Below are 27,257 nucleotides of genomic sequence, written 5' to 3' on the forward strand. Positions count from 1 at the left end.
TACTTATGACTATTTTCAAAAGTATACGACTTCCGAATTAAAATGTGTGTGCAAGAAATTTCGACGCCAACTATTGAACCTGATACCCTTCACCTTTACTGTTCTACACTACAATAGCAAAACAGAAGCAGACAAGAAATAATGAGAGCGATAACCAAGGTGCGCGATTGGGTAAAGAAAGCTCGCTTATATAATTGTAAACGCGAAATAACTCACGCTGTTTGTTGAAACTGAAAACGCATTCACCGTTGTAGCCTGTAGATAAAGCAAGAAAGGCATAATCAATCAGAGACGCTGTTCTTTCGTGGTCCCGGCACGAAGCTGAGATCGAATGCGGTTGTGTATGCAGTGTTCTGCCAAGGGCACTGCAAATCACCAAGTTTCTCTGCACCTTTGCGATCAGCCTGTAATATGCACGTGTATACATGCTTGGCAGGAGTCACCGTCGACTTAAGGAAATAAGCCCAACCTGCGAAATAAATAAACTTTTTTTTTCTTTCTCTTTCGAGACACCTGCATCTCAAGACCTTCTCTCGCATCCTGCGTATGCTAAAAAGCTTGGTTCCTGCAAACATTTATATTTACCTACGACTTTTAGTACTTCGGCAGCAGGTTTTACAGGAATAGTATTCCGCATTTCCTGATCTTGATTGGTCGGTGTCGTGAATACCGTTTTGGCTTACAACTCAGCTTTAAGCGAAAACGTTATACGAGGCAACTCTTGCGAATATTGTCAGCTGCATTTCTATATCTTCCCTCGAGAACAGCGCTATGCCATTGGCACTGGGCAAAGGTTCCTGTCGAAATGATGTCGCTCGTAATATGTCAGACGCTGTAGCGTCTGCCACGGAGGCTTTCTTTGTTTTTTTTTGTTTTTTTGTACACATCAGCTGCGTTATATTAGAATAGGGGCACCAAAGGATGAGGTTGTACGTGGTGCCAAAAAAGAAAATAAAAATCGGCGAAGCTTGCACAAAGCACTAAGCCGCGCAAGCCTTGAAACAGCGAAACTAGACGATTCTGAAGACTAATCTGGTTGCTTCTAGTTTGTTCCTAGGCCTTAGCTAGGTGATGCAGGTTGTGTCTAGGTTGCTTCTACGTCGTAGCTAGACTTGAGCTAGGTAATGCTAGGTTGTTTCTACGTTGATTCTCAGCGCAGAGAGGCTCAAATTAAACCACACACAGTCACAGACACGACACGGATGTCCAAACTCCAGAGACGGAAACTCTCGCTGAAACCAACCATTGTTGCAGCAACGGAGGACTTCTGTGGGGTTCTTGTCCAATTGATCGCTCACGGAAAACAATCGCGTGTTCGATAGTGAGATCAAACATCACATTACTAGCCCGAAATCTCGATGCTCTAAAGGTTAGGCCACAGTGCCCACGCACAGTTAAGTAGCAACGTGAAATACCATTTTTACACGATTGGCTGGGGTGTGACATCGCTCAGCAGGTGCACAGAACAGCACATGCGTACACATCTAGTTATTGCTTGGTCAAATACACTAGAATGAAACGGGAGAATGGAAGTCAGCTTAAGCTGTCTTTCGACATGTATAAATAATGAAGTTCTAAGTGTCAAACCATGATACCCTTGAGATATGCCGTTGAGGCGGACTCCGCATTCATTTCGACCACCTTTGGTTCTTTAATGTGTAGCTAAAAATAAGCAAGCGGGTGGGTTTGCATGTCGCGTCCATCGAAATGCGGCCTCCGTGACATGCGAATCGAACCTGCGTCTTCAAGATTATCAACGAAACGCCTCAGCAGCAAGGCTATCCCGGCGGGTACTATTTTCTCTACTCTACTGTTTTCTCTCTTGCCTCATTTCGCCGTTCCTCACAGGACAATCATTATAGTCACACCCGTTGTAACATCATCACTGCGTCGACATTTCACAATGTGCATTCACGTAAAGGGCCTTTACATTTTACCTTAGTCGGCAAAACGGTGTAGTAGATAAACGGAAGCGTTGCATGAAGTTGTTACACGTGCGTAACATAAACACTCCATTAAATTGCACGTTGAGTCGTATTACAATGAGAAAAGTTTTACGAATCGCAATCACCTTCATAGCCTTTCATTGCATGTTTCATGTAAGCTTCGCTTCGCATTGACTACAACACGCGTGCAGGACCTGCATAATTTAACGCAGTAAACAATTTTTTCTTGATGTTTAGCAAAAGAAGCCTGGTGCATTCATGCTTTCGTGCCCCCTTCACTGTTAGAATGACCGTCTCATGTTGCAATGAATGAAAGAAGGGAATTTCGAGGGGTCGTTTCTTTGTTTGACACAACCTTAATGAAAACCAGCAGGTAATGAAGCACAGGAAGGTATAGGGGACGTTAATTGCACTGCTTTAAGTGCATTGTAGTAATTATGAAATAGATTTGAAGAAAGTAAAGTGGACGAAAAGACAACTTGCCGCTGGCAGGGGCCGAACCTGCAACTTTCGGATAACGCGCCCGACGCTCCACCAATTGAGGTACGGCGGCGGTCGTCCTCTCGTCCACTTTATCGGGTATTTATGTGCATGGAAACCTGGAAGCGCTAGTCAGCGCCGCTCGTAGCCATGACTGCGACTGTGCAACAGTCGTTTTTGACAGCGGAGCTGTTTAAGCTGGCCGTAAAAAAACTTTGTGGTCCGCAGAAAACCACAGGTGGGTATGCGCCATAGGAATTGAGCAAGCCCCACTGCCGAGTACAGCAGGTGCGAGCGTTACACGAAAACTCTGCTCGGCGAAGCGGAGCACTTTAAACACGCGAGAGAGAGAGAGAGGGACTAAGAAAGAGATAGAAAGGAAGAAGAGAAAATAGAGAGAGAGAAATAAAAATAGAGAGAAATAAAGGAAATAAAGACATGAAAAGATAGAAAGAGAGAGAAAGAGAAAGAAATAGAGAGAGACAGAAAGAAATAGAAAAAAAAGTAGAAAGCAACAGGTACAAAAACACATACCAGAATCAGAGAGAAAGAGAAGGAAAGAGAAGAAAGAAATAAAAAAATATAAAGAAAAAACAAGGAAGGATAACCAGCATGGCACCACTGGTGCGAAGCTGCCAGAATATTTAGACAGTTGGCGTCACGTAGCACGTGATCTTTTAACGAGCGGGCAGCTGACCACTCAGCTCTCATGCTTCTCATGTTGTGAAGCATGAACGAAATGTCAAACATCTGAGTGGTTGGTATCTTATCTTGACTGATGCTGAGCATTCTCTCTTGATCACGCATTTTGTCTTAGAGTAGACTGTTTACATTTCTTACACACAGCTAACTTCAGGGAGCAGGTACCGCGGCTGTCCCAACGTTGTGCTATATCCGAACGGCGCTTGCTAGCGTCCACAGTCGCCCTTAAACTTCGAAAGAGAGAGCGAGAGAGAGAGAGAGACTAAGAGAAGAATAACTTGATACGCCAACGAAAAGAAAAGGATGGATGCGAGTGAAAGGACCATTAAACGGCCATGTAGAAGATAGGCCCCTTCAACACTGGGCTGCGGGGAGTAGCTTCACGCCTAAGTGCCGCTAGTGATTTTTTCGACGGTGTCATCTCTTCTCTCCCCTTCATCTCTGCAGCTTTTGTGTGCTCGTCTTCGCTTCCTCTCCTCCAGCGTCCAGCCACACTTGTCCCTTTAGACGCCGATGAACGCAGACAGAGCAAGCAGCAGTGAGCCGTGTGAAAGAAGAATAGCAAGAAAGTAAGAGAAATATGTTGCAAAAGAAAACGAATGGTTAGTGGCAGTGGGCAGAGCCAAGGGAACAGATGCAGCCGCCATTTTCCGGAAGCTTGCCCGTGCCCCACTGCCGCTCCATACCATCATGCAAGTTCGTGAGGCAACCCAGCGGTGTACGTGGAGAAAAAAAAAAGGAGGGGGGTGAGGACAGAAGGGGAGTGCAGATGGGGAAGGAGAGAACGGGGGGAGAGAGGGACGATGGAGGCCCTCGGTCCTGGATGGAGGGAAGGAGGCCTCGATCTCTCACGTCGGCTCCTGTGGCCACGGAACCGGAAAATGAGTTTGCGCTCGAGTTTGTCTGCCGACGCTGCTGCCAGGAGTGATGACGCACATGCGCTCACAGCAGCAGACGTTTTGTTTCGTGAACGCTGGACTGACTTTCCTCCTCCGCTACCCCTTCCCTACTCGTCCCCCGCATTCCCCAGTCCCTCTTCCCGCAGCACTGCGCTTTTCCACCATCTACAGATTCTTTATTTCGCTCTTCTCTTCTGTCACTTGCCGTTCTGTCTTCTCTCCCCCTCTCGCCCTGATCTCTCTCTCTCTCTTTCTTCAACCTCACACCCTTGTTCTGTAGTAGACAACCCTTCGTCTCAGCCTTGTGTGACCCTCCCACCCGTGGATCCCTTCCATCAACCATCTGACCTGCCCCCCACGGCTTTCGGTAGGTCTCCGCTTCCAGAACAGGCGCGTGGACCGGAAAGCTAGCCGCTAGAAGCTAAACCTCCTTTTGCCCTCGCCCTCTACTCCTCCTTCTCGACTCCTTTTCCTCGCAGTTGGCCACGGCCGAAAGGGGCGCAAGAAGCATGTGTCGTCCAGAAACTCGAGAAGGCCCTGGCCAATTATTTCTAACCCCGCAGAGCGCGCGCTAAAGTAAAGAGCGAGACAATGCGCAAACAAGACTTGGCGGGAAAGCACAACGCGCAGCCGAGTCACTGGACTCGCCTCTATTTCTCTCAGGGCGGCGGCGAAATAACGGCGGCGCCGATGTTGTCCTTTGTGCAAGTAATGCAAGCACAGGCGCAGACCGGGCCACTCTGTCTCAAATGACGGCAAATCTCGAGGCTTATGTGGAATGGAAGGAGAGCTATCGCAATGATGAGGTCGTGGGAAGTCGCACCTTTGGGCTGCCCCTGACAATCTGGGTTGCAATGTGTTCACGCTGATAAATACTGTTTACTGTAACGTGAGCGATGCTGTGAAGGGAAAAGAGCAGCGGCAGATTTCGTCAACAGCTGTAGCTTTGAGGGCGAACTGCTTCGCCAAGGCCAAAGTAAACAGCGCCTGCATTCGCATGGTGGCTTTCAGAATTGAATGTGTATGAACACGACAACACATCTCCTCACAATGCTTTGGTTTCGAAAGGATGTCCGAAAGCTGCTAACGCGCGCGTTTCATACTGTGAAGTTATTTGTCGAAAACAGAACTAATCCTCCGTACTAACTACTAAGCAAACGCGAACTACGACAGTGTCAAGCCTAGCGGCCAATTATTCGATTGGGATGACCGTCGAGGAATAGCACCACAATACTGTTTTTATCGCTGCCTTGTGGTGCTGAGTAGTGTTAAGCTAGTGATCGGTGATTGATGAGGTTCAGCGTCTGAAAGCGACTCATGCAGCACTCTAAGAAAAAAAAGAGAGTCCTTTGACTCTTTTTTGAGAGTTCTGGCTTGCCACGTATACGACTCTCTTTAAGGAGACACGTGAACTCCGTGGAGATCATTATACTCTCTTCGGAGAGTCGTGGGATCCACAAGAGAGTTAAGGTGTCTCTTTAAAGAGGGTTCGTATACGTGGCTAGTCAGGACTTGCCGAAAGCAGTCACGGCAACTCTTTTTTTTTTATGTGCGGAGCACTTTAGGGACCCGGGTTGTCGTATGATGTCATCGCTTGGCGTAGGCGCAGGCGAAACCACGTATAAAAATAGAAAAAGAGAGGAAGCAAGCGAGAAATAGAAAGAGAGAGAAAGAAAAAAGAAAAAAAGATGGGATGAAAAATAGACATAAATAGAAATAAATAGAGAAATAACGACAGAAAAAAACTGGAGCAGAGAATAAAGAAAGAGAGGAGGAAAGAAAGCGAAAATTGAAGAGAAACAAAGAAGGCCGTCCAGCTCCGCACTTCCTTCAGGCTTGGCACCACTAGTATGAAGCTGCCTTAATTTTTTCTTAGAGTGTCTCCGGATAACTTCGACTACCTGGGGTTATGTAACGTCCGCTGATATCGCACAGTACACCAGCCTCTAGCGTTTCGCCTCCATCGAAATGTGACCGCCACAGTCAGGATCAAATCCGCGTCTTTCGGGTCAGTAGCCGGTTGCTGTAACCACCAGGCCCTCGCGATGGCGAAATCTTTAGGCGTTTTAGGGGCGAAGCACCTTATGGTCTCAACGTGTCGGCGTGCATCGTGCGTCGCCGTCTGCTGTCGCGGCGTGCATCGTCGTCGCTGTCGGGACGGTTCATTTGCTTGAGCGCAAGAGAGGGCTCCACCGCCTCAACGCTCGCCGTGTGACGAGAGAGAGCGAACAGCGCGCGTCGACTATAGAAACGCTCTTTCTGCGATGAACGCTGAACTACCAGCTCGCAAGGAACGAGGACGCGCCCTCGCCTGCGAGAGACAACGCCGACGCAGGCAGCGTCTGATAGCGAGTTTCTTGATTGGAAAAACCGACTGCTCGCGCTGCACGACCGTTTATCGGCCACCCCGTATGTACAAGCGCTGGATCTTGACCTGCAATGTAGTGCCGGTGGGAGATTTCTCTTGTGCGTAGTTGAACAATAAAGATTCGCAGTGTGCATGTTAACTAAAAGCGCACTGCGGGTGTCTGTGTCTAATCTTTCTTCGGTCTCTCATTGCCCATTAGCAGTGCTTTTACTGTGGGGAACACCGGTGCACATTGCATGCTTCGCCCCTCCACAGGTTTCACGTTAGTGGAGCTGAAACACCCTTCTATACATGCTTCGCCCCTCCCCAACTTTGTGTACACTACGTGAGAGCTTCCACTGTAAAGTGCCTCTCGATCAACAGACAGCAAGTAACCGCAGCAGCAACGTCACTAAGGAAATGTAGCAGCATTATAGTAGTGAATGAGATAGAAAGGTTTAACTACCGTTAACTATCTATAATTACTTTCATTTACTCGGTAGTCAGCGCAACGTTAGTCAACAGTGCTTTTATTATGCAGGTAAATACGATAAGCTTCGTGCAAACTCGTAGTCCCTTTTATTTCAGTTCGACAATCCTAATGCGATCGCATGAACAGTTTCCCAACTGCATACTGCAGTGCCGATTTTCAGTAGCAAACAAGCTGCTGGTGCAACAGACGTCTTCTACCTTCCGCGACGTAGAAAATGGTACTGTGTTACATAACGACACAAAACACGTCAGTCTTTAGGAATTCAGCAAGGACTCCCCTTTGAAAGCATGCAGAGGGATGGTCAAAAGTTCCCAGCCGGCGCTGCCATACGATTACTTGGGATGGCAGCCCGGGAACTTCTGACTACCCTTGTACCTATTATGAAGTTGCAGGATTAGATGCGAGGCCAATTAGTCCTCGCTCTATCTAAAAAAAATAAATAAACGAAGGCCAGGAGCAATATAGGGTATAAAACGCTGAAAACGTTTTATGGGACAAGAACAGACTCAGAACAAATGTTATGAGCTTAGCGCTTTTTCGGTATAGTAAGCACCTAATTGATGGGTGGAGATTGGGAAGAGGTTCGCTTGGGAAGAGGTTCGATTACATAGAAAGCGATGCCAATACAGCTGACGCGCAGGCCACTTCACACAGACTAAAGAAAATCTAGATGTAAAATTAAGCCGCAAAATGTCGATATGATAAGCGAAAAGAAAAGTTTTCGTGGCAAAGTGGGTGAAGAACGGTCATTATGAATTCAGCAATAATTTCTTCCTTAAGGATTTCGGCTAATGAAATTGCCAGCTCAATAAGAGCGTATAGAAAGCAGCACTCATAAGTGGCTGGTGCGCTTCAGCGGCTGTGCTTAAACGTAAAGTGGGAACAATAACCAAGTGAGTGGCGTCGACGGAAGGCAAGCTTCAGCCGCTGCGAAATTAAAGTGATTTGCATTTCTATTGCGATCTTTGTGACCGCAGCTAGAAATAAAATCGCGAGCGGTGTGGAGAACGGGGTGGCTCTGAAGAGCACGTTGGATTATTCTTTTTGTCTCATATCAGTTCACTATCCGAGGCACCCTAGACACTTCACAATCTAGGGAACGTCTTTATACGGCTGATTAAATCCTTGCCTTCAATGCCTGCTTAATATCAGTGAATCAGCAGCCTTCAAACGGGGCAACCAATAGCCCATGCAAGATTGAAATGACTCAGCTGATAAAGAAATAAGAAAGTGGCACCCCCCCCCAACCCCCCCCCCCCAAAAAAAAAATCAGAGCAATCAATAGAATAAATTATATTCAGATTAATGAAAGTAGGTTCTTATTCTTCAGCAACTTTGTACGCCCATATGGACACTCCCAGTTTTTCCAAAGTACACCGCTTAATATATGTGGTGAAATTGCCTTTTTTCTATTAAAAATATGAACTTGGCGCTTTGATTGATTGATTTTCAATATGATTGAATGATTGATTTTGATATATTAATTTTCAGTGTGTGGTCCGTTGCTTCGAGTTGTCGATGAATTCGCCCTCGCGCTGCCAATTGCTAGCTTCCTGGTTAGCTCAATTGGTAGAGCGACCGCCCCGGAAAGGCGTTGGTCCCGGGTTCGAACCCCGGACCAGGACGAATTTTTCGGCGACTAAGAGGCTTTATTTCTGAGAAATCCGTATGGATTTCCTTGTGGCTTCGTGCTACAAATGGGTGGTGGTCTATTTTCTCTTTCTTCTGTCTTTTTTTCTATGATTTATCGATGATTGCAATGATAGGGATATTTGACAAATTTGCACGTGCAAGTTTCAAGGTATGCCACTTTATGCCTCTGGACTTTTGGAGCTGTAGCAGCATCGCCAACAAAAGTGTCGTTAATTGTTTTGTTTTTTTCACTAATAAAAAAAATTGGGGGTTTACGTGCCAGAACTAAAATATAAGCATGAGGCACGCCTTTGCGGAGGACTGCTGATTAATTTTGACCACGTAGGTTTCATTAGCTTGCGCCTAATGCGCTGTTGTTTCCCAACAAACAGCACCATGACTGGTATATTCATTACACTGGCAAGTCTTTAAGAAAACGTTTTACAATATTATATTGCGCGGTGCCTACAATCAAGTATTCTACTACCCTCTCTTAAAAATGATATCAATGCTGTCAGTTACTTCTTTTAAGGGGTACACTTGCGCAAAATTGCAGATACGTCACTGACAGACTGGCCTTGTTGCTTCGTGTTTTCGCATAAACTCCTTCGTTATCTATAAATGCCTACCATAAAGGGTTACTTGTTACTCTTCACCGTGCGAAAAATGTGCCACACCGGTGAACGGGGCTAGCGTGTTCAGAAACCACTGCGGTGCGTACAGATAAGCCGGAGCGTGGCTATAAATTGCCTAGCGTACCTCCACGCTTGTCCTTTTAGACATCAAGAAACACGTTTTGTCATCACAGTCCCTTTATCCTTAACGTATACTGACCCTTTGCACTAGCGTTGCTAGCGCTTTCAAGCTTCTTTTATCTGAGTCACGCAGCCTACTCGTCTACTATACAGTAACCAACGCGAGGCTCTCACGAAGTGCGCGACTTAGGAACTTTCCTTATCGGCGATTCTTTCTTTAACCTCTAACAGGTTCCTAAGCGAGTTCCAACGCGGATGAGTTTACAGGACGTGTTCGGGCCTCTTTACTTTGTTGCGCGAATCAGCGGCGCTGGCAAATGGAAGAAGAGTAACTGTACGTAAGGGCGGGAGCCCACGTCGTCCTCCACTGACGGCACAACGCGCATGCGCGTGTTGTGTAGCGGTCGGACACCGCTGGGAGACACGTGTGGGCCTCTAATTAACTGGCCTTCGGATCCGCGCGCTCCGAGCTCGCGGCAGTGCGTCTCGCTCGGGTGGCAACCAGACCTGTTAAGTGTGCGTCGAGAGACGCACGTTTCTTCTTACGCCCGAGCTTCTGTTTAGACATGATTCTCATCACATTCCTTAATTAACGCCTGAAACGTGCAGGAAACGGTCGTGGTGCGCTCGCGCATTTCGGGCGGAAACGCGATGGGAGCAAGCGAAGTAAAAAAAAAAAAAATGCAAGAAATCAACGGAAGCCTAGGCGTGCTGCGGAGATCCCTTCTCATTGCATGTTTTTGTTATTTGTTCTTTTTTTTAACGGTAGATCCGCAAAGGAGCTCAAATTATCTTGTAGCCATTTCTTTGGATGTGTTTACGTTCCCTGGGGTTTCGTTTTGGAATGTTAAATCATTACATTCCACATATCTGTAGTATATAGGAGCTTGACGTAGTGACATTACACGCTCTGCATGTCTTGCTTGTCCAGAAGACGGCTGTGACGATGGGCAGAAAAAGTTGAGAACTATAGGAATTGTAAGGAATAATTTGTTCAAGTTTATTACTTCGTTGCTGGAAATGCATTCGTTACTATTGTACTAATTCTTACGAGAGACCAAATTACGTTCTCTTAAACCCGGCACCTGTTACGTGGCTTACATGTAGTACTGCAGACGGAGATAGAGGAGAAGAAGATGCGAAGGAAGGAAGATTAACAAAGTACGTTCGCGGATAGCAACGCTACGATAGAGCTGGAGGAAAGGGGGATAATGGAAATAATAACCGTGAAAGAAACATAGTGCAAGACGCAGTGGTGAAAAGGGAAGACGCCATGCACATTAATCAAAATTCCGTATATATCACGAGTTGGAGCTGCCCGGCTTCAAAGCCTCTTACCAGATATCTTGGCAATCTGCGTAGCCTTAGCTCACGGTGCTCAATGTACGCTTTGATGGGAAAGTATTAATTAGAACGTCGATACATTTGATGCCGATTCCGCAGGTATTATTGTATAATGTCATTTTGTATGAAGAAATAATATTAAATGGTCTTAAATTGACCGACAACTGGGCAGAACGTGTGATTAGATCCTGAAAGAAATGAAAATATCGTGAAATATAGTGACAGATTCCAGCATCCTTTTCGCGTTGTGAGTAGGATTTATATTTTTAAATCGTGCTTAAAAGTAACAAAAACCGGTATGTCGCGCAGCCTAAAGAGCCTTGAAGCTGGATTATGAAGTCGGTCACTTTGCTGTACGTAGTCACGTAGTCTGATGCTGTCATGCGCGCCATAATTGGTCCTCAAAGTTAAAGAGCATGCATATTATTATCTATCGCCGCCTTGTTCTGTGCTGCTTACGATGTAAAAGGAGTTGCGCGGTGAGAAGCGGCGCTGCCTTCGCGGCCGCCAGTGGCCCATGTCCAGCTGCGGCGCATGCGCGCGGAGTGCACGCATGTGCAGTAAACCGCCGCGCTTGAACACGAACCGCTCTCGCGCTCACTGTTTGAAGCATGTGTATAAGACTTCATATTCGCCGCAGATATAACAATTCTCGTTAAAAATGCTTGACGGCGTTTTCCACGTTACCATTCCGTGGCTAGACACTATCATCAGTTAGCTTCCCGTTGCGCTAAAGAAAATAGGTGCCGTAAAAATTGGTTGTCAGTGCCTTTAAACCTTCTTGAAGTCTCGTATAGGAGGTCTCACCCTGACCCCCGCACCGCCAAAAAAGAAAAAAAAAGAAAAAAAAAAGCCGGCATGCACCTGACCTCTCTAGCGTAGCGCAGCGACTTCTACCATTTCATTATCGTATTTCTTCGTTCTTTCTTGCCTTTGTTTAATTTCTCGTCCAGGTAACTCGATAGGTTTTCCCTCTCCCACCGAACAGCGCATATATCTGCGGATTGTTTTAGCTTTTCGCATCCCGGCAAGCGTCTTCTGTTTAGAAAGCGTAGGGAAGAATTGCTGTACCCTCCCCTATCTCGTTGCATCAATTTTCTTCTTTCGATAGCCACTATTCGAGCGCCGGCCTGCAATTTTCGATCGGTCAGGTTTCAATGAATAATGACCGGTATGTCTGGCTTCCAGACCTGGTTCCAAGCACCCCTTACTGGCTTGAAGTTGAATTATTTACGTTTTCTTTGATGAATTGCTGTAGAGCGAGTGCGTTTCTTTCTCCACGCTTTCGGCTGCAGACGCCGCGCAGCCACGGATCCTGGTTATTCCATGGGCAATATTCAGCAGACCTGCCCGCCTGTAAACGCTCCAAGTATACATACAGGAAGCAAGCATAAGCATTGTTTGCAAGAACAAATCTGGCTATTCCGTGTTTTACGCCGTTCTATGCAATTACAGGCTGATTCTCAGCTAGTATGACCCACGCGTTTAACAGTTGGAAAAGATAAGGTGATTTCCGTCACGTCGTTCTACCCAATAATTAGACTTCTACTCAGAGCACGTATTTTTTTATCGGAGATGGTGTTGCTTTTTGGAAACACCTATATTATAAGAAAAAAAAGTTCGAGGAATCAACAATGCCAGGCACCTAGAATATCAAAAATATTGATTTCGTAAAACGTTCATATGAATTGGTATTTATGCCCAGAAGAAGGAGCAGGAGGAGGAAAAAAAAGATGGTTAACCAAAAGGGCGTCTATTTGGCTACCCTAAGAACAAATAAAAGAACAGAGATATGAGAGAAAGAGAGCGGGGGGATAAACACCTCGAATGCGTGTACGTGGGCGGTCGGTGTCACGCAATTCAACGCGTTCACGTTGGCCATTCGACCTTAAGAGGCACTAATGTGCATTCTTTGCCTCGTTGACGAACGAGCGATGGTGGCGATGTTTCAGCAGGGCCAAGACTGAGAGCAGCCGATTCTGTAGTCGTCGCAGCGCCGTAAGGAGTGATTTTCCTTGCGATTCAAATCGAGCGCTGTAGGAACGACATAAAGTTAACTTGATGGGGATTTTGCAATGTCGTAATCACGGTATAATTATGAGGCACGCCGGAGCGGTGGACTCTTGATAAAGATTTTTCACCTGGGGTTCTTTAACGTGCACCTGAATTGATGTGCAGTACTCGTGGATTGAAACGCTAAAATTTAGGGCTAAGTAACGCTCGTACTATCGTTTCCAGCGTCTACAGTTCGTGTCATATCGGCGTAATTTTGATTCGAACACTCGCATCAGAGCCAACATTATCTTAGCGGTCAGATTTGCAGCGACATGACGCGGTTATCACGAGTAGTTGCTCATAGCCGTCGTTATATACTAAAAGAAAACGACGTCGCGTTTCAGTACATGAGTACTGCACCGGGGTGATTTGGCATTTCGCCCCATTTAAACGTGGTCACTGCCGCTGGGAATCCAACCCACGTTTTCGGGTTTATAGCAGCGGGTCACTTTACCGCTAAGCTACCTCGACGAGTGACAAAGATGCAACAAGTTCTCAATGTCCTTTTCACGGCCGAAGACATCGCCTGCACAACGTTTGGTCACTACACTAAAGCAAGAGAGAAAGAGAGAGAGAAAAGAGAGAACACAAGCAGGGAGGTACACAAGGTACATGACCCTGGGAATAAGCGAAATGAGTTCAGAAAGAGTGAGTGAGTGAGTGAGTGAGTGAGTGAGTGAGTGAGTGAGTGAGTGAGTGAGTGAGTGAGTGAGTGAGTGAGTGAGTGAGTGAGTGAGTGAGTGAGTGAGTGTGTGAGTGAGTGAGTGAGTGAGTGAGTGAGTGAGTGAGTGAGTGAGTGAGTGAGTGAGTGAGTGAGCGAGCGAGCGAGCGAGCGAACACTGCGTACACACTGAAGGACATCGTAGAAATCGTATTACGCAATCATTGTTTGAAATGGACGTAGTCTACGTCACACTTCGTGCTCAAGAGAATTGCATTCTGAAGACGTAAGTGTGAAGTTAGCGATCATGATAATGAGGGCCATTACACACTAACTAGAGATGTAGGCCAACGCAAGAGCCTTTGTGTGATTATTGTCTTCAGTAGTTTTATGATGAAACATCATTCTAAAGAAAAATTCAGAATGATGCGAAGAAATTGCAAGACAGCGATTCGGGCAAGCTTTACAAAAAGCTCAGCTACGAGTAAACTGCCATTTCTCAGTTGAGTAGGAGAATGGAAAAAGACAAAAGGAAAGCAAAATCTGGGAAGTATATTTTGTTAGAAAACTTGTAAGAAAGTGTGTGAGTGGGTCACCATTCTAGCAAATGAACCAGAGTCCAGTGAAATAATCAGATTTTCCAACTTGCAGGAGCTGAGACAGGGCGCAGCTTTCTCCGACAGCATCCTCTGCCGTACGCTACTGTTTAACTGGATTCCATTAAAGGGGCACCGTTAAGAGCCAATCGAGTTCTTCTCCACTGCTATCGGGTCCTCCGCGAAACGCCGGGATTCTTTGATCTTCCGCTTTCTTCCAGACAACATGACGCTACAAACATCGACCGAGTTGACTCAACGTTCGCTCACTCCACTTACAAGTAGGTTTACCCACTCCCAGACAAACACTCTCCAACACAAGTGCGTCCAGTCAAGCAGTGTGCCTTCGAATTTCGCCTCACGAGAGAGCTTTGCGGCGCCAGACAGGCGAAATGTCTGTTATTTTTCAAGTGGAACTTGTACAGAACGACGTTTGATAGGCGCTTCTCATGATCAGATAAGAGTGGCTTGTTTGGCTATTTGGAACAGCCTGATACTTGGAAAATCAGTTCTGCAGAAGACCACAAAGTAGACGAAGATCCATTAAAAGAAGGCAGACGTCATTTACCAGCTTGCAGGGTGGTATCGATGTAAACTCGATACGCAAGCGAGTGGATCTGGGTTTTTACCTTCCGAGCCTTGCTCACCCATGTGGGCTTTCACGGAACTGATTTCCTGTAGTCATTATTAGTGTGCTTGAAGCTGCCGGATGATTTTCCTCGCGCTGCAATCTGTTAACATCTTGTTTAGCTCAGATGGTAGAGCAATGGCGTCGAAAAGTGATGGTCGTGGGTCGGAATCCCGGAGCATTTTTTTGTCAACTGAGAAGCTCTCGTCATGAGGCATCCGCATGGATGTTCCTTGTAGCCTCGTGCTGTGAAGGGGGGATGATTACTTTAGAAGTCGAGGGCCTGACGAAATCTCGTCTGATCGGTATGGAACGTTTGTGAAAACGTTGATGGACACCGATTAAGGTGAAAAATATTTCCTGACGTTTTAGATCACACACGGAAGCCTTGCTCACTATGACCAAGGCTACCATGTGGGAGCCGAAACGCCAGTAAATATTTTTCACCTTGGACAGCGTCCATCAACGCTTTCACGGATGGTTATTTTTATCATCCATGGTAACATTTAGAGATTTTGTGCAAGATATGCAAAGCGTTTCTTTCCAGTCTCATGGCCAGTCATGCGTTGTTAACCACATAAGCAAATATAAGTAATACGAACTGCGCCGCCAGCTGCCGCGTAAGTGCTGACTCAGCCCGCACGGGATGCCTTGAACGCAAAGAGACTATTCTGCACTTCTCTGTGATCATGTTTATATTTGTGTGCAAATAAATGTGCTGTGCACCTCACTCGACAAACATAACAGCCAACCCGTTAATGGAAAGAACAATCGTGGATGCTGGTTCAGTCCATTTAAAAAACGATTACCGTTTAGGGCGAGGTGACTTGCTTGCGCGTACGCATTGTTAGTTCTTCCTTTCCTTCTCTCTCTCTTTCCTCCTCTATAAAGGAAAAGCACTCATTTGACTTGAGCACACACATTCCTTTCTTGAGGTTTATGATAATGTTTGATCATCACAAATACAAGCTGCTTGTTTTTTGTGCTACAAATTAAATTGTAAATTTCGTTGCAAGTGTTTATAGGCCATTGTTGGTTATATTTATATGATGTGAATATTATGAAGATCTCACCTGTAAACTCCTGCACCGTTTTTTTGCTGCTTTAATTGCCTTTCCGAGTCGTAGCGGGGCCATTCAAGCTGTCATAATACAGCTTTCCCCCCCTTTCCCTCCCCCCTCTCCATGCCTCCATATCTTTATCGCTGGTACACGGTTTGCATGTGTTATTTTCGTGCTCTGTTATATCGAGCCAGATGTGTTGTTAAAGGCTCTTACGAAGAGCCATAGACCTTAGAAATCTGCGTAGCGCGGATAAAGCCTTTTCAGTAGAAGTGGCGGCATGTCAAAGCGCTGTGTGGTTTCGTTCATCCGAGTAACGCAGGTGAACTTCAAATCTTCTTTATTTGACCCCATCGCAGGTGTGGCCCAGGCGTCCACCTCTAGGCCTCGGTTCCTGAGTGGTATCAAGAATGTCACCGTCGCACAGGGCCGTGAAGCCACTCTCGAGTGTCACATTGAGAACTTGGGCAAAAACAAGGTAAGGCGTCGACCATTTAATAATGCAGAACTTTTGTTTTTGCATGCAGTGACGTCATGTTATGACGCTGGAAAAAAGGGCGAGTTAATTCGCTGCATTGTTCCTACGTTTTCGTAAAGGTACTTCTCGGTCATGCGAAGAGCTTGAATTGATGGTCAAAGTTGTCGCCCTTACAGTCTAATGCTACACTACAAGGAAAAAATTATGGTCCTTTGACTCTTATATTCAAGTTCTGACTCGCCACGTATACGAGTCTCTTAAAAGAGACACGTGAACTCTCTTTCGAGATCTTATACTCTCTTCGTAGAGTCATGGGACCCAAAAGAGTTAACGCGACTTTCTAAAGAGAGTCGTGTACGTGGGAAATCAGGATACCCGAAAAGAGTAACAGATACTCTTTTATTGCGATAGCAATTATATGGACAGTCTCGGCTGAATTTTGCCGTCGCCGTCGCCGTCATGCACCGTATATGTATAAGTATGTATATATATATAAAAGCCCCAAAGAAAAATAATTCAGAAAAATGCTTCCGAAGCGCGGACTCGAACCAGGGACCTCTTCCTCCGCAGCGAGTGGCGCTAACCGCTACGCCACGAAACGCAGATCCTCCACGTAGCTAACGGCGAGCGTTATATACACACCTTTTACCGCTGGACGGACTCAGAGACGGCCGGCGCTTATAAGCGTTTCTTCATTATCAGCGAGATGGCGCTAGGAGCACGACGGGCGCATTTAAAAGTCGTCGGCGAGCTCGCTCGCGTCTTATTGCGCAGGGAGAACCTTGCCCTTCCGCTGTCTGCTCGCGCGGTTTTCTGGTGGTGAGGGGAAGAGGGTTGTTTCAAGCTTGCACCGTGGTATCCGCGCTCATGTTACGGAGCGTACGAAAGTCACTCGATCTCAAGGGACGCCGCTAAACGAACAGACGATGAGCGCGAACTATCAAGTGTCACTGCTCGACACTTGAAGCACGCTAGTTTTCTTCGCTGCTTCGGCCGCCTTTGCAACAGGAGCGCTGTTCAAACTGAGAGTATCCATTGGCAAGCCTCACTTCGTATAGCATTAGTTTCTTGCTATCGCATTTATTGCTGCGCCCTTGCGGCGAAACTGTGACTTTTTTTTTCAGTGTACGAGTTACGCTATACTGATGTTACCAACTTCGTTTTGAGGGACACTCGATAAGTGTTTTTGCATCCACTCATCGACTGATTTTCTAATAAAGTTTATTCTTCTCCTCTCTCCACGTTGAGTGGAAACGTGGATTCTGTGTAAGTCTGTCACATCGCCTTTGATTTAATTGAAACACGCGTCAAGCCTGTCACATCGAAGCACCCAATGATGACGTCGTTACAGCCAGATATTCCCTACAAAGCGAACGACGTGTCAAGCTCACAGCACACTCACAAGCGAAACAGCGCTCCTCGCTGACTCGCTGACCAACGCGTCGACGCCAAATCGTAAACTCTCATTGATACAACTGGCCCTGCGTGACGCGCCGGTTGCAAGGCTGAATGCACGCGCCGCTGGCCCGCAAACCACGAACGCACAGTGAGTCCGCTGCTTCCGAAGCGTCTCCTAAGGGCCGTGCGAATGCGATCGCCGCTGGAGACGATGCGTGTGGCCCGCATACGTCGCTACGAGGACCATAGGCTATGAAGACCGCGCTGCCCTCTCGAGGAGGAACAATGAGATCTCGAGAGAGAGTGGCGGCGCGGGCGCAGCGAAGGAGTTCTTAATTGCAGCCGGGCCGCGCGTCCACAGCCTCTATCGTTCGGGGAGCAGCGGGGGAAGGGTTCCGCCGGCGCAGTGTAGCGCAGGCGCAGACCTTAAAAGCTTGTTAAGCCGATAGGCGAACGCGCACAATGCGCGTGCCGCGAGCCGGGAGGAGAGCTCTGGCCGTAGCGCCGCGCCGGAGCGGTCTCGAACCCTTTGTGGAAGAACCGCCGCTCTCCGGCGAAAGAAACGTGCGTGTCAAACAAGCGAGCTGTAGAGGGTAACAGCGCAGGACGAGGAGGGTGACAGGAAGTGATGACAGGTAGGGGTACAGAGGGAAGCGCGATAATACATTCGTGAAGGGGGTGAGAAAAATGTGGGTCGGGATTTGCTATTAGTAACAGAGGAATGTCATTTAGGAATGTGTCGCTGCAGATGGGAACGAATGATGTGTAAGGAGCACGGATTAGCCGCTCGTGATCTGTAGCCAACAAATATGCATTCAAATTTAAGAGAGAGAGAGAGACAGAGAAAAAAGAGAAGAAACATTAAGTGTCTCCGTCCGTCTACATTCCTGTTTTGCCAACGAATATTTTTTGCGGCACAAATTATGAAGCACGACCACCTTGCCCAAGTTTCGGTATTGTTGCACAGGTTTAAGTTTTCCTAAGACTTAAGACACAGGTTTAAGTCTTAAACCTGTGTCTTAAGTCTTAGGAAAACATCGTATGATAAAGCATAAACGTACGTTTTAAGTAGCAGTCGAATCTTAAAAGAGCTCGTCTCAAACATTTCTCGGTATAGGTATAATGCAAGAATAGAACTTATAATGACCGACAGTTACAACAACCTCAAGTTCATTAAAGAGAACTGGTGTCACTGTTTTTCAGTTTTTTTTTCAAGTTCAATCGCGAATAAACACAGCAAACGCCCATTCGAGAGATTATTGTTTGCTGTGTTACATTCAGCTGCTGTGAACACGATAAGTCATGCTGATACTTTCTTGCGCGCATGAAATCCAATTTCGCTCCCTCGTTGCTGACCAGCTCAGTCTGAAAACCCATAGCGTTGCGGGAAAAAAATAAATCGTTCTCATTTATTGAATGCTATAGGTCAAGTCATGGTTAATTGCCGGCGAATGTACGTTCGTTATGTAAATCAAACAGAATATTGCACAATGTGAACCGCTCTATTTGTAAATCAGTCTGATAAGCCGCTATCGAGCCTTCGATAGTTTAATAAACGACAAAATATTAAACTTTACCGAAACTTTACCGGTTGTTCGTATTGAGCAGTAGGAGTGTTGTTTCTGTTTTGCTGCTGTTAATCTGCAAAGAAGATTGATTATATATTTCTTGTAGCAAGTATATTTATTACATGAATGGATTAAACATAAGACGTTGAGTCCAACAGCAAATTCACAATTGTAACAAGAGGTCCTTAGGCCTCTGGTGACTAAGCTAGGCGCTTGAAAATGTTCGCAGTACTGCGTTTATTTAGAATATACGCGCGCCATGGTATATATTTAATTTCCTCTGTTTCGCGAATTCAATTTCGTACTCCTAAAATGATTTCCAAGATCGTATTCCTTAATCCTGCCACTGGAAGTCCAGATTCGATCGCGAAATGAATGCGAATGATTGCCTCACATATTTGAATGTCAGGTTCAGAAAACTTTAGTCATGTGTTTCTGGGAAGCCTAAGGGTGATGACTATGGCAGCGAGTATGACTTGATGAAAATGACACTAGGTTTCTTTTTTGTCTTCCTTTTGACAAGTGTGCGAATTGACAAAGCGAGCCTTGTAGTACCAATCCTTCACCTTTGTGAGTCTGGAAACAAAAGCGAACAAGAAAGCTAATAAAAACGTGTTGCCAGATTCACCATTTATACACATTCATGCATTGTCTACCCTTGAGGTATGGGCCAACCATTCTTTCTTTTTTAAAAAATATCATCGTTTTTGCATATTTGCGTAGCACACACTTAAAAATTCTCGAGATGTTGCGGTGATAAAAAAAAGAGATTAACGGTTTCTACTCCAGATGCGGGAACAGAGAAGCTTTAGCTATATTCTTCTACCTGCAGGGACAAATCACGTGACCATGTACACGCAATTGTTCCCATTTCATCTCATTGTAGAATCTAAAATATGAGGGACAGTCTTAAGGGATTATACCAGCTTGCCGACAACGCTAAAGTCTCCAATGACCCTGCATGATATTACGTAGCATTTTTGTAGCGTTAGCTACACTTGCCTAGCCGGAGCCGATTTCGCGTGGAGCGTCATGAGCCGTGCTGCGCATGCGCGAGGATCAGTGATGTCACACAGCTGGGTCACCGGAGCTGGCATCTCACGCGCTCTCCGACACCGATGCGCGCGTCTCGCCGCTGCTGGTCTGCGTCGCATTCGAGAGGAGTGACGTCGTAGACACAGTGGCGCCAGCGCGCGCGCAGCTATTCGCCTTCGCTCTGCAGTCGCCGTCTGACACTGCGCCGGGGCCGCTTGATAGCGCCACTGACTGGCGTTTGCAGGTGGGTAACGACATGGAGAAGGAGAGCGCAAATGCTTCTCGACGGCGCAGAAGAGCCGAGAAGCTTATCTCATCGGATCCCGAAGTAGTTGCCTGGCAATTAGTGGTTCAGCATACGAAGAATGAACAGAATAAGGCTAATAATCCTAGATAATCTGGAAAGCTAAGAATAATCAGCTGAACCTTTGCTAACGCTACGTATATCCTGGCATAGCCGAGCCAAGCCACTGCAAATGTTTTTTCCACATCATGGCCTGACATGCCTACTACGCATCATGAAGGCGCAAATTAATAAGGCAATGTAAAAACGTAGTAGTATTTATCTCATAGAAATTTTAAAGCAATAGCGAATGCGGTCGGAGGCACCACGTTAAAGAGCCTCAAATTCTTACGAAGAATCAAGGGTGTTTATGTGACCATGGAACAGGCGTAGCGACTGGTCTTTGATGAAAGCAGGGTATTTGGCAACACCGTTCAATGGAACGCGAGCACAATGGGACAGAATGAGTCGTCGGCACGGGTCGGCCGCGGCGGTTTCGTCAAATGAGATGCGATTGAGCCAGCCTTTGTGCCTCTCGGCATAAAGTGAGCACGTTCTCCAGGACGAGGTGGGACAATTCGTAACACTTAAAATTGGTGCCACGCAACGTCGATAAAGCACGCAGGAGGCACGGGAGATAACTGCGTTTGCTGAATGATGACTTTACGCTTTCACAGCAGAGCTGTTATGCTCGAGGTGGGCCGTATGTCGTAGATGGAAAATTGGCATGATCATGAGCCGGCACGCGCTTTCTTTTTTTATTGTCGTCTTCTGCTTCGCTTCCAGAACACGTGCGCCCAATTCTCCGGCGTGGGATGCAATAACTGTGATAGGCGAGACAATGAGTACAGAGAAGGAGAGAGAGAGAAAGACAGAGAGAGAGAGAAAGAGGAAAATTCTTGATGAGAGCAAGCGTAGCTATATATAGTATAGTATAGTAAGGGGTGCGAAAGAGAGAGGTGAGAGGGTAGCACGTGATCTTTTTACGAGCTGGCAGCTGACCAATAATCCCTCGCATACTACGTGAAGGCGTCAAGTCTGCCGGAGCGAGATCGTCGCTATGAATGAAGGAAAGACGATTACTTTTAAGGGCTAGTTTCTTAGACAATATTAATGAGAACTAACAGACAATAATGCCAAAGAAAGTATAGGGGATGTTATTCGTTGTAATTAGGATAAAGTGTGAACAAAGTAAAGTGGCCAAAAAGATAACTTGCCGCCGGCAGGTACCGCACCTACGTGACGCCAACAGGTAGAAAAAAAGAGTGTTCCACACTCGCCGCCATGGCTGCGACTGGCGCTGTTATTGGCTGCGACTGGCGCTGTTATTTCTCATTAATTTTGTCTAACTAAGAAACGAGCTCTTAAAAGTAATCGTCTTTCCTTCATTCTAGAGAAAGTCAACAACCCAGGGCACTAATATACAGGGTGTCCCAGCTATCACGCAGCACGATTTAAAAAAAGAGGAACGGCGTTACGCGAAGCAAACCTACTGCATATTGTTCTTAGCACACTGGAGTAGCCACTGCTATTTTTTCGTTAATGAAGATTGATTAATTAGCCATAATTATATTTGTAACTCAACAAGTACTCACCTAATTGTCAAAATGTCAATGAGACGTATGTGGGCATGTCCAAATGGCATCTAACTGCGCTACTTTCAACAACGTGCTAATTGCGCGCTCATTATTTCCAGTTAATCAAGAAAGCCCGCGAAATATGAAAAGTGACACGTGACGAGACTGTTGCGCGCGTCGGGAACCAGCGCCCTCAAACAGGCTCCCATGAGGTAGACAGTATCAAGAAAAAATGCAGAAAGAAAAAAAAATGCATCGCCCTATCTGCCGCTCCCCGGCCTAAGAAACGCACCGCTTGGTTTTACAGAGTCAGGCCGTAATCAGAAAACCTGCCGCGTTATCAGTGAGAACAGTCGGTCGTGAGATATGGATAATGAGTGTGGTGTACTATCGAACGGTATGAATCCCATCGAAATTGCACGCATATCGTTGGCGCCCGACCTGTACCCTTGCCAAAATGCGGAAGGCTGTCTCTCGCAACAAACAACAGACAAATCGGTTGTTTGCAGTAAGCTTATTTGAGGGCGCTGGTTTCCTTTGCGGATGGGAGCGTAGTCACGTGTTATTTTAGGGGAAGCTCCTTAGGGTGTGGGTCGTTCCCTCCTCTATAGTAGTATGTAGCCACCTTGCCCGATCGGCAACGGCGCGAGGACCCTGCCGTACAAGAGTTAAATCACACTAAAAGAATACTTTGCGGGCGATATACTCTAGTGAGCTTTCAACTTTTCGTCTTAATGTTCATGATAAAGAAATTATTTCTACGAAAAACGCAAAGCACACCTTGAGCAAGATGTTTGGTTTTGGGACGCTAAATGGGAACATGAGGCGATGCGAAGCCGGAGCACTTGCACGATCGCGTTCCGTTGGCTTTCGTTTGGCATGCTACCGACCTCGCGTCGTGTCTTCCCTCTAGCCTTCCCGTTAATTCTCGCAGGCAGAGCGGAGAACGCGGTCGCTCTTGGCGCGCTTTCTCTTTCGCTCGGAGTCGCGCTCGCTCTTGGCGCGCTTTCTCTTTCGCTCGGGAGCGGACACTTTCCTTGCATTTCACCGATCACAAAGCGGTGATAATGAAGGGACCACGTAAACCAACAGTACAATAAAAGTTTGATGTTTAATATATATACGGTGTTTCACACTCTTTATATGATGTACTGGGCGAATTTCATGGAAGAGTTTCACGGTTTACCGATGATTCCCTCCGGAGCTTCGCCCCACTCATCATCATTCACCCCGTGGATATGCTGTGATTTTTTTATATTTCGCGGGCTTTCTTTATAAGCCGGGAAAAAATGAGCACGTAATTAGTACGTTGTCAAAAATTGCGCAGTTAGATGTCCTTTGAACATGCCTACATACGCCTCATTGACATTTTGACAATTAGGTGAGTACTTGTCGAGTTACAAATATAGTTGTGGCTAATTAATTAAACCTCATTAACGAAAAAAATAGCAGTGGCTACTCCAGTGTACTAGGAACAATATGTAGCACGTTCGCTTCGCGTAACGCCGTTCCTCTTTTTTTTTTTAAATCGTGCTGCGTGATAGCTGGGACACCCTGTATAACCAAGTGTAATAATTCTTTTGAAGACAGTCAGTCAATCAAATAACTTTATTAAGGGCCTGAGGGGCCGATTACCTTCAAGGGGGATGGTCAGCTGCGGGCCGCACCCACGTGAGGACGGGCAGGGCGAGCTCGGCTGTGAAGTTGTGGGCCCTCTGGACAGTCCGAAGTTGGACGTCGTAGCCCGAGCTGGTGAGCGCCGATTGCCAGGCTTCTTCCGAGTTTAGTGAGGCGTCATGCAGTGCCGAACATTGCCAGATCATGTGTAATAATAATAATACCTGGGGTTCAACCTCCCAAAACCATGATATGATTATGAGAGACGCCGTAGTGGAGGGCTCCGGAAATTTCGACCACCTGGGGTGATTTAACGTGCACCTAAATCTAAGTACACGGGCCTGAAACATTTTCGCCTCCATCGAAAATGCAGCCGCCGCGGCCGGGATTCGATCCCGCGACCTTCGGGTCAGCACTCGAGCGCCATAACCACTCGACCACCATGGCGGGGCCAGATCATGTGTGGGAGTGCACACCGTCGTTCCATACAGCTAAGGCAGTTTGGCTTGATGTTATCCATAAATTTGCTAAATATCAGCGGATAAATGTACGATTCGGTTTGCAGCATTCTGAGCGTGATTGACTGCGGCTTCGTGAGCCTCGTATGTGGCGGCGGAATATTCCGCCTACCGAGTTGGTAGTGCTTACAGATTTCCTTGAAGGTGAGGAGGGGGTCTCTGTGCCACATGTCCCCTTCGCCTCTGGTTAGCGAAGGTCCGGCGCGGTGGATTAGTTCGCGTGCTCGGGCATAGGTGCATTTGAGGGACTGCTTCTTCTAAAGCTTAAGTGCAACCTCTTTTCAAACAGATGAACGCATTGCAGATGTCTGCGCAATTTTCATTTTAGTATGCTTATTACGCAGAGCGCATTGCGCGTTCAACGCGCGTGGTGGGAAACCTTCCATTGGTGAGACACCCCAAGTTCATTCGAAAACAGTTCATCTCAATTACTCTTGAAAACAGGTGGACTGCCCAACATTACCTCGTTTGACAGAGAGTTATTTCCAATACCGACGACTCTGGCATATAACTAAGCCTCCGAATAACAGTAAAAAAAAAGAACGAAGGAAAAGGAGGGGATGTAAGTTCAATCAGCTGAGGCCCACATGTTCCGTGATGCCGACTCTGGTGTGTGTGCCGTCCTGGTATGTGTACAGGAAACAGAGGTCGTTCGATGAAGAAATATCTAAACCAAATCAGGCGCAAAGAAGAATGTAGCGAAAGGAATCCAAGGAACAGCTACAGAGGGAGGCTCACACAAACGAGCCCACGAGACTGCACGGCGTAGTGAGTCATTCAGACCGGCCTTTCGGTATAGTTGGTCCCGCACACCAGGGAGGTAGGCACAAACGCGTGGGAGACACAAGCAGTTGAGTGAGGGTGGAGGAGGAAGAAAGGCATGACGAGAACTGGCTCCTGCGAATTAGGAACGCTTGGCAGAACCCCCCTCAATTTTGGGAGGAGGTCCGGACCTCCGTCGTCCCTCCGAGCCGGCTCGGGAGTCTGGCTCCCAGGCTGCTGTCGTCTGCTCCGCAAACGTCTCTCTTCCTCCTTCCTTCTCTCCCTTTCTTGTTGCCGAGTTACTACTCAGTGCGTGGCGTGGCTTTCCCATCTTGCCCTTCAATCATTTCGCACGCTATTTCTTTCTTTTCTTTCTTTTCGATCTATCCAGTCCGTCGATGAAGCGAAGCAGGCTGCCAACCTGTATTTCTCCGTACGCTTCTGCACGGCCAATACGGTGCAGCGCTGTGCCCAGTGCGAAGCATGCAGTGGCAGACACTTTTCTACGCGTAAGAAAGTAGTAGTGCCTACACTTTAAGGGTGGGTGCTACACAGCTGTTAATATAGAAGCTTTTATAGGGACTATAAGGTCTGTGGATCATTTCGGAGGTCGGGATATCCGAGGGTACTGTGTTGACGATGCATGATGGAAGGAAGGAACACAAAAAGGGAGAAGGCAGGGAGGTTAACCAGACAGCAAACAGCATGATGTGTAGACACTAATATCAGTGGGCTCACAATGAAGCAATCTCAAAGCACTGATGATATTACTGCCCGCTTACAAAGAAATAAAACTAAACATATAGTGCATCATACACCGCCCCTTCTGCCATTTTAACGATAGAACAACAAGGAGTGAGAAGGTAGCCCACTAGAGCACACTGAAGTGTCGTATGGGAGGACTTGGGTGTGCATGGGTTTTGGTAGTGCTCTACTGACCCAGACAATCTACTGATAGTTATGAACGTCCAACTGCGCTCTATTTTGAATGCTGTAATCATGCAGCTATGGATGGGGTAGCATTTAACTGTCGAATATGTAATGACCTGATACCACAGGTAGAAATAAATGCGAACCAGGTCCGCTTCTATTAGGTAGTTTTACGAAAAGCAATGCTGAAGCATTTCGAAACTGGCTGCTTCTGGGACCTTCATCAAAGTTGCCGCAAAAAAATACTTTATCTTGTTGGTTACGCTGAACGTCTATATCGAGTCACTAATGAAGTCAGCTTGAGAAATTCGTTCAGACACTAATAGAAATAGAAAAGATAGGCATCGCCCTCGCTATGAATCGCTTGACAGATGTACATGAATCGCTTTATTTGTATACAGAACCAAATGAATCTAAGAGACAATTAGCCTTGACTTCATTTGGTTGTTTAACAAAGAAACGAGCCCCTAGAAAAAATTTTCTTTCTTTCGTTCATTTATATGTGTATGACTGATATACGCATGTACACATAACAGATATAACAGATATACATGAATCGTTTCGGAGAGTGATTCGATTGAAATAGACAGTTGGCAGTAGTACTCACGCTGGTCTATCATTTCTAAACCTGTGTGTCTGTCTCAATTTTTTTCCGCTAATGTGATTCTCGTAAACCTATGTCTCGTATAATAAAATGTTGCGTTCAACTGCAGAGATATTAATCATTTTTCATAGAATAAATTTTCCTAACACAATTTCATGGGCAACTACTACGTTAGAACAACAACGTTTAAATACGAGAATACCATATTTTACAGCATTCATAAGCACTGTGGTAGGGAAGCCTGCGGCGTCTACAGCATTGATTAAAAACAGGGGCTACCCGTTTTATTCTGCGTAATCTCGCCCACGTTCCCGTTGCTTCGTTGGTATACAACTTAGTGAGGTGAATGGCCGACGCGGCCTCGAGGCTTCTGCAGTACTGCGCTCATTTAGTGAGACAGGCCTCATACGCCCCCACCCCTGTCCCGCTCCTGCCAATAGTTCTTACCGTTCCCTTCAGCTCCTCGGCGGGGCGCCGCTTTTCCCCCTGTCCTTAAACGGATTTTTCCATTTGTCCCCCCCTATTTTCGGTGTCATTTCGTCTACCAGTGGCAGTGCTTGCCCGCATGGTGTGCCCCCCGCATTTTCCTTATATCTCGTTTGCACCCTTCCCACCCCTCTCTCTCTTTGCTGTTCCTTTGTATGGCGAATCAATTGTGGGAGAGATGTTACTGCGGAGAAGGAGGCCTTCAATTCGCTTAGCTCGCTACGGCGTTTCCTTCGTTAAGCTCCCGCCCACGTGACAGAAAAAAAAAAAAAGAACAAGGGTTTTCCAACCGACAGCTATTACCTTTCTGGGATCGCAAAGCAACCACAACGACGGACCCGCGCGAGAGATAAAAAATAAAACCAGCCCTCGCTGCTACCGGCGCCGCTGTTCTTCACCATT

General features: G+C 46.6%; 1 non-coding gene and 1 pseudogene across 1 annotated transcript; both read left to right on the forward strand.

Annotated features, from left to right (window-relative positions):
- LOC119387403 (lachesin-like) overlaps window positions 1-27,257 on the forward strand; it is a 143,643-nt pseudogene that overhangs the window by 106,032 nt on the left and 10,354 nt on the right.
- On the forward strand, window positions 8,419-8,492 carry Trnas-gga (transfer RNA serine (anticodon GGA)). Its single transcript has one exon. It is a non-coding gene; the product is annotated as a tRNA-Ser (tRNA).

The sequence above is a fragment of the Rhipicephalus sanguineus genome, chromosome 3 (genome assembly GCF_013339695.2).
Source record: "Rhipicephalus sanguineus isolate Rsan-2018 chromosome 3, BIME_Rsan_1.4, whole genome shotgun sequence".
In the NCBI taxonomy this organism is placed as follows: domain Eukaryota; kingdom Metazoa; phylum Arthropoda; class Arachnida; order Ixodida; family Ixodidae; genus Rhipicephalus; species Rhipicephalus sanguineus.